This window comes from Nanorana parkeri, unplaced genomic scaffold (assembly GCF_000935625.1).
Source record: "Nanorana parkeri isolate BGI_ZX_2015 unplaced genomic scaffold, ASM93562v1 scaffold786, whole genome shotgun sequence".
Lineage (NCBI taxonomy): Eukaryota > Metazoa > Chordata > Amphibia > Anura > Dicroglossidae > Nanorana > Nanorana parkeri.
Window position 1 is genome coordinate 638,103 of NW_017307054.1, and position 8,528 is coordinate 646,630.

The following is an 8,528-nucleotide window of genomic DNA, read 5'->3' on the forward strand; positions in this document are numbered from 1 at the left end:
TTCATATATATATATATATATACACATCAGGCGAAATAAAAAATATATATACGGTATATTTAGTACATCTCTGGATCATATGCAGATCTCCCCATTATTCATCACTTCAAACATTCTGCAAGTACAGGAAAATAGCTGCTGATGTGCCAGAATTCTAGTGTGCGCCTAGCTTCCTCCTTGCAATGCGGTGAGCCTGATAAACCACACATGGCTCAGTGCAGGGCACTGAGCAATGTATACTTGTCTGTGCACAGTCGCCATATTTATCAGTACTCCCTTTTTTAGAAGCATATTGCACAGTGATGGTGCACACCTGGCGCGCTGTCACTGTGCAGGGAGCTATACAGTAAGTTATAGAAGCTCACTGTATCACTGCTTCTACTCTCTCTCCTGTAATTAGGAAGTGATCGCTGAGGGGAGAGAGAAGCGCTGGCGCAGAGCTGCCCGCTCACTCTGGGGGGGTGCCTGTCCGGACCCTCATCACAGGGAACATGCCAGCTATGCAGAGGCAGGGAGAGGATAGCTTCTCCTGGCTCACTCTCCCTCTATTATGTATCGAAGGGAGTCAGCCCAATGTACAGATCTGCGCCTGCTCAGACCAGAAGTAGATATGCGGTTAAAATTCGTAGATGTTAGTTTATAGGGCGCAAAAGCTGCAACAAATTACAATTTGCGTTTTTCCCAGGTTTGGCACAAATCATCTTCAACATCTAGGGATGCACCGACACTGGTTTTTCGGTATCAAGTACAAGTACCGATATTTATATTTCGGTACTCGCCGATACCGAGTAACGATACTTGTACTTCCACTAGCATGGAGCCGGCTTCCTGGGCAATCAGGAATCCGAGCGGCGGGCCATTACCTGCCGCCTAGCATCTTGATTGCCCGGGAATCCGGCTCCACGCTGTTTGGCCGGCCCAATGCTGATTGGCCGGAAGCATGGAGCTGGCTTCCTGGACAATCAGGAAGCCGGGTGTTAAGTCATTACCCGCCGCCCAGCTTCCTGATTGACCGGAAATTCCGGTATCGGGGAAGGTATCAGAGTATTTGGGCGAGTACGAGTACTCGCCCAAATACTCGGTATCGGCACCAATACCGATATTAGTATCGGTAACAGTCATCCCTACCAACATCGATCCACAATATGTTGAGGATTTTGTGCACTCTGAGTACGCATCACATGTGCACCAAATAAGATAGTTATTGAGCCCAGTATATCTTCAGCTCAAAATTTCTAAGCACATGTCATCAGCCCCACTTACTTCATTGCTGAATAGAAGAACACAGACCTCTCCTCATCTCCATACTTCCTCCCAGAAAGAGCACAGGAAGTCATGAGCTCACAAGGTTCCTGATGAAACCAGCTGGGATTTTTTTATACTTATTGAACATTTATAACAAAATGCTTCCAATGATACATTTATCAGACCGAAAGGGAGCAAATAAGGGTCCCCACACACCTTACGATTATCGTACGATAATCGCGGGAAATCCCGCGATCGTACGATGATCATAAGGTGTGTGGAAGCCGTGCGACCTCTACTACTGTAAGGTCGCACGACTTTAAAGTTACGGACATGTTCGAAAACCCGCCGAGCATCGTACGATGTTCGGCGGGTTTGTGGCATGTCCGTACGATAACAGCCGCACGGGCCGGTGTGCGCAAGCGCACACTGCCAGTTCGGCATTGAGGTCATCGGAAGCCCGCCCCTCAGGGGGCGTGGCTTGCGATCATCGCAAGTACGATCTGCCTATGCAACATAGGCAGATCGTACGTTTTTTTAAGTACCTTACAACCATCGCAAGACAGAAGTCTTGCGATGGTTGTAAGGTGTGTGCCCAGCCTAAGAGAAGTTCACTGGGAGGGTGTATGGCACTTTAAGACGGGTTCTAGCAGGTAAATGCTTCAGTTGGTTTAGTTTTTATTACCACATATTACATTTCTGTCCCTTTTCTCTTTTTATGTTTTTGTTTTATTCCTTTGATAATGGATCATGCCATGGCACAGATAATTTTTAAGTAGGCTATAGGGAGCATTCATGTGTAAGTATGGATTTGTAAAGGGGCTGTAATAGCCGTTATCTCTATGGCCTCATTTACAAGTCCTAAACCGGCCATGGTGTGGCCAGTATACTGCAGACACTTCCGCCCAGGATCCTAGGTGTTCCAATCTTTGGCAGACGCTAAGCCTGCACAACTCAATGACAGGCAGAAAGGAGTCGGGGCTGTCCGTGGCTATAAGCATATATCATCAATTAGCCCTGGATGCAATCTATGTGCATCCGGGGTTGGGTATCTGTCCCCAACTGCTGGGTGTATGGGTACATGTGGATACATGCTTACAGCCGCAGAAAGCCCCATGTCTCCTTTTAGCCTGAGAGCCTGCAGCATGATGTAATGCAATCTCCATTTCTCAAGATTACATATCCCATCATGCATTGCTTCCAGCAAGTAATGATAATGTTACATTGTTCCGACGTTAAGTTGTAGCTCAGAAGGCAGCCTCTGTGAGAGTGGGGACACAAGGAAGTGCATATTCACAGGGCTGAGTGAAATTGTGTCAGTGTACTGAGGAAGTACATCCGATGGGCATCTTCAAACTTCTATATGGATATTAGGAGTGGGATAGAACTTATGGAAATTCAGTATAGAATACCGATTAATGTTTAGTTTATGACCCTTTATACCCTCTGGCCACCACTGCACAGAACTGTTCTGAGGGAACATGTAAGTCACTATTGCTGACCTCTGCCTCTGAAAATACTCAGTGCCTGGCTTCCATGTATATTCAGTGACTTTGTTGTATCATTGCCTTTGAACAAAGTCTGCAAACTGACAAGGTATTGAAGCCGGTGACAGCCAGGAAAGCGGCATGTGTTAGAAGGTGCTTAGTGATGGCAGCCTGGCCTCTCCTAGATGAACGGTGGAAGACACGTCTGCTGTTATTTTGTGTTTTGCAGCTATGAATCTACTTTCAAGAAAAGGATGTGGCTGTATTTGACTTCCTGGGAACAAGTGTCGCTCTATATATAGAAATCAGGCCTGAGGATGTTGTTCTGTATTGTCGGCTCTTTTTCTGTTTTAAACGTTTTTTTTTTATAAAAGGGTATAATAATAATAAAGGGAAACTGAAAAAAGTGCACCAAACAAGATCATTAAATCTAAAATGAAAAGATTGGGGCTTCATTTATAAAAGTTCAATGCTGTTGGCATGTCACTAGGGCCCCTAGATGGCGCTGATGAGTACATCTGATTCCTATACTGGTCAGCGCCATCTAGGGGCTCTAGATCAGTGGTTCTCAACCTGTGTAACCTTAACCTTAGGCCCCGTTCACATTGAGCGATTTATGGAGCGATTTTTGCAGCGATATCGCTCATATTTCCGCACTATATCGCTCTATGTAGCTTCACCAATACATTTCAATGTAGCTGTTCACATCTCGTCGCTCAATATCGCTTGTAGCTCGTCGCTGGTAGCTTGTCGCTCCTACATGACCCTTTTTTAGAGCGATTTTGAGCGATATTGCTCCTGATTGCATACAGCCCAATAGGAAGAAGTCGCGCGACACGTCGCTCAAAGTCGCGCGATTTCCATGACGCTCAGTGTGAATGGGGTCTTAAAGTGACATTAGAGGAGAAAACAAAAATTTCCCTCCCCCCCATGTTAATGTCAGCAATTACCTTAAATGATGTCTCCTAATCCAATCTTTCTCTTCTTTTCATCTGTCCCTCCAGCAGTGCGGCGGCTCTCCGATCCAGCGCTGACTCCTCTCTGCTTACAGGCACGTCCTGTAGATAGAGGCAAAAAACGGGAGGCTTTAGAACCCCTTTAAGTCATGACCCACGTCGCACCACAATACAGTACTGCGTTTTCCGGTGCGGGCGATCAAACTGTGGGAGTGAGGTGCGTTTGGGGTGCTATTCAAATGAATGGCAATGCAACACACCTCCCACACCAGAATGCAAGGTAGGTGCGATTTTTGCGTGGTACAGTGCGTTAATCACACGTCAATGTACCATGCAATTAAACACACTGTACTAGTGTGCACAGGCCCTCAAAAAACACTGACAGACAGACACACACAACCACAGACACAATCACACACTCACAGACATTCTCACACACACTCCAAAAAACGTTTTTTTTAAAGATCCACCCAGTCTCCCTATCTTGTGAGAACTGGAATGGATCCTCAACTTGGGGTCCAGTGTGCTGTGCTGGAGCTCCATCCATACATGCGTTGCTTGTACAGCTCCCTCGTGTGCCTTGTAGAGGATGACGACGTCACTCCAGTCCAGGCACCTCTACAGGACACATGAGGGAGCTGTAAGCAATGCATGTATGAATGGAGCTCCCTCGCGGCCATAAAACCATCCCACCCCACCCCACCTGAGGCTGTTGTTCCGTGGGGGCGGGTGTTGGGGCAGCATTGCTCTTCCTGATTTGTCGTTTGAGATGCAGGACCGCGTTGTTAGTGCAGTGGCTCTGTCTGGCATCACACCCAGCTCACTGATGTCACTGATTGCTAGGAGCTTGGGGGGACGCTAAGACCTTATAGTAACCTGGGACGCTGTGGCTGCCCCCCCTGACACTCCACCACCCGAAAACCATCCCTATAATGAGGAAACTGCCTCAAGCTATAATACGAAATCACCTGCATTCCATATAGCATACAGACCTTGGATGAAAGGTTGGTGCTTGAAGTGACAACACGGATGGGGCCGTGTCAGCTAGAGTCCATAATAGAAGTCACCAGCACTCGATGATATGTGCAAGAAGTAAAGCACTTTTTATTCAATCGTCACATGCATCAAACAGCCAACGTTTCGGGGCCACGCAGGGTCCCTTCTTCTGGGCGACATAGTGAACGATGCCTCATTATAGGGATGGCCCTGGTTCACACCGTAAGAACATGCACTGTAGATGTGGGCTGCATTGTGTTACCATTTATTAACCTCAACATTAGGGATGGGCCGAGTGTTCGATTAGAACATGAGTTTGAATCGAACATTGGCCGTTCGAGCGTTCGCCGAACTTTATGGGATGTTCGCGGTTTGTTCGACCGCAGACATTCCATAAGGCAAAATGCCCTCCGAAGCTCTGATTGGTTAAAGTCTTGCACCTGACCACAGGTCAGGTGCAAGACTTTGCCCAATCAGGGCTCAGTATTGAATTAGAGCCATGATTGGGTAAAGTCGTGATGACTCTGCCCAATCATGGCTCGCCTATCCGATGTCGGTACAAGACACAATTGTGTATGCTTTGCCGGCATCTGTCAAAATGCCATTATGCGGTGGGAGTAGGCAAGGACAATGCCAGATGCCGTGATTGACCCTGGATTACGTCGGTGGATCCATTTTTTGGGGGAACAAGGGAGGGGGGCGGCATCTGGGTGCCCCCTTAATTAAAGAGGTACCCCGATGCAAATAAGCCCCCTTGCCCGCAGACCCCCACAACCACCGGGTCAGGGTTGTGGGGACGAGGCCCTTGTCCCACCTGGTGCTGGTCAGGGACGGTATTTAGTATTCAGGGTTCGTTCACTCCAGATGCAGTGCGTTCAGTCCCGATTCTGGCCAGAATGCACTGCATTGCATTGCGGCCTGCTAACTTTTTTGTGGGGCAGGAGGGGGCTTGCAGCATTTTTATCGCATCAGACCAGACCGCAGGCATAATGTGCCTTGCGATCCCGTGCGGCGGATCGCATTGCGGCCGGAGGGCGTGGCTACGGTGCCATTCACTTCAATGGCCCGCCACACCCACTCCTGCTCCACAAAAAAGTGAGCCGGCCGCAATGCGGTGCAGTGCGTTCTGGCCAGAATCTGGACTGAACGCACTGCATCTGGAGTGAACAAACCCTGAATACTAAATACCGTCCCAGACCAGCACCAGGTGGTGACTAATTGCTGGGAGACACCCGCAGATGAGCACCGGAACTGCAGGTTCCAGCGCTACAGCGCCACCCAGAGGTGGTCTGGTACCTGACAGCTACTTGCTGCCTGGAGACACCTGCAGGTGAGCACTGGAACTGCAGGATCTGGTCCCAGCTCCACAGTGCCACCTGGAGGTGCTCTGGTCCCTGACATAAGCCTAAGTAAGCTAAAAGGCCAAAAGTCTCTGCTATATCAGCCATTACAGGTCACCAGTGGGCCACAGAGGATCTCATCATTCAGTTTTTCAAGGCTGTGATTAGCGTCAAGCCTCCGAAGAGCCCTCTCTTCCCAAAGTGGGATCTACCCCTAATGCTAGACTTTTTGGCCTTGGATATCTTTGAGAAAGATCAATTCCTCTGGAATCCGATGCTGAAAATTCCCAAAGTGCCTTCCAGATTCCATATGCAACAACAAATAGTTCTTCCAACTGTCTTCTCTGGCCAAGATCAACGTGTGAGCCAACTGGATGTTGGGAACACTCTGAAGTCTTAGGCTGGGCACACACCTTACAACCATCGCAAGACTTTTGTCTTGCGATGGTTGTAAGGTACTTAAAAAAATGTACGATCTGCTTATCTTGCATAGGCAGATCGTACTTGTGATGATCGCAAGCCACGCCCCCTGAGGGGCGGGCTTCTGATGACCGCAATGCCGAACGGGCAGTGTGCGCTTGTGCACAACGGCCCGTACGGCTGTTATTGTACAAACATGCCACAAACCCGCCGAACATCGTACGATGCTCGGCGGGTTTTGAAACATGTCCGTAAGTTTAAAGTCGTGCGACCTTACAGTAGTAGAGGTCGCACGGCTTCCACACACCTTACGATAATCGTATGATCGCGGGATTTCCCGCGATTATCGTACGATTATCATAAGGTGTGTGGGGACCTTTACAGTGAAGCCTCTGCTACAATCAGAGAACCAGATCATCTGTTATCCCATCTGCGTAGAACAAAGGGTGCGCGGCATCCAGCATACTCATTGCGGCCTGGTTGGTGAAAACGATAGCATGGGCCTACAAGGATAAAGAGTTGGCAACACCACAGAGTGTGAAGGTGCACTCCACTCGGGGCATCTCTGCATCCTAGGCAGCAACTGGTCAAGTTGCTCCTGAAACTATCTGCAAGACAGCTACGTGGTCCTCCATACATACATTCATGGCACACTATTGTGTAGAGCCTGCAGCCGTGACTACTGTTGATTTTGGACAGACTGTTGTCACTTCTGTTTCTTCATGGCATTAAATTGTTAAGCATCCCCCCCTGTTGTGGCAAGTTATTTACCTTATGTGTGCTGACATGGAGCTGTCAGGGAAAACGGAAAATTGATTTTCATAGTTACCGCAATTTTCCTTTCCTGACAAGCTCCATGGCAGCGCAGGAAACCCACCCGGTGGCAGTGAGCGTGCTAAAGTAACATCAGCATTGGGGGAGGTTCAAAATATAATAGTTAGGTCCTGGTAGGTAGGGAGAGAACGGGATTAACCCTTATGTGTGCTGCCACGGAGCTTGTCAGAAAAGGAAAATTGCGGTAAGTATGAACATCAATTTTCCGATTTAGACGCAGAGGCCGGCATCTTGGAAGTAGTGTACAGCCTCTATTCCTGTAGCAGCTGCTCCCAGTCACCACTAGAGGGAGGTAAAGAGACAAGAAAGTGATTATTTCTCCCAATACAAAGCTTGTCCTCTGTTCTTCATCTCCCCCTAGTGGTGGCCTGAAGCAATTACTGAAAGAGAAAGAGATGTTACCATTTCCCAGACTGGAGGTTTGAGCCCCTGTTTATTAGCAAAACTATACCCTTTTTAACCAGCTACAGGAATAAGATAGAATAAGTGCTGAGTGCTGACATTGCACAATTTCACTGCCAGGGCCATTTTTTTTGCACATGTTAAAATACACAGCGTATGGCTGAAAATTACTTAAACCCCTCACGGGCAGGGCCCTCCTTACCACCTTGTCTTGAATCGTGCATGTTGTCTTCCACAATTGTAAAGCGCTGTAATTGTAATGTCTCCCTTATATTGTAAAGCGCTGCACAAACTGTTGGCGCTATATAAATCTTATATAATAATAAACCCCATTATATATTTGTTGAAAGCAGAGAACCTGTAGAATAAAACACTCACAGTTACAATTTTTTTATGTCACATCATATTTGCGCTACTTCTTATCAAACTATGTTTTCAGTAAAAAAAATATATAAATATACACCGATCAGCCACCTAATACTGAGTAGGTCACCCTTTTACTGCTAAAGAAGCCCTGACCCGTCGAGGCATGGACTCCACTAGACCTCTGAAGGTATGCTCTGGTATCTGGCACCAAGCCATCAATACCAGTAATAATTTGTTTATTATTATTTTTTTACTTTTTAATTACCTTTTTATTTAATGATTTCATTTTTTTTAGCAATTTCATTTTTTTTTCACCTAACTTTATTGCTATCATACAGGAGAAAATAATACCCTGTGTGATAGCAATTGGAGGTGACAGGTTCTCTTCATTGACCCTGTCACCTCCAATACAGGAGTTCTAGCACGGCACTGTGCTGGAACTCCTGTGACAGGTAAGAGAGGAAGAGCACAGCTCTCCCCTC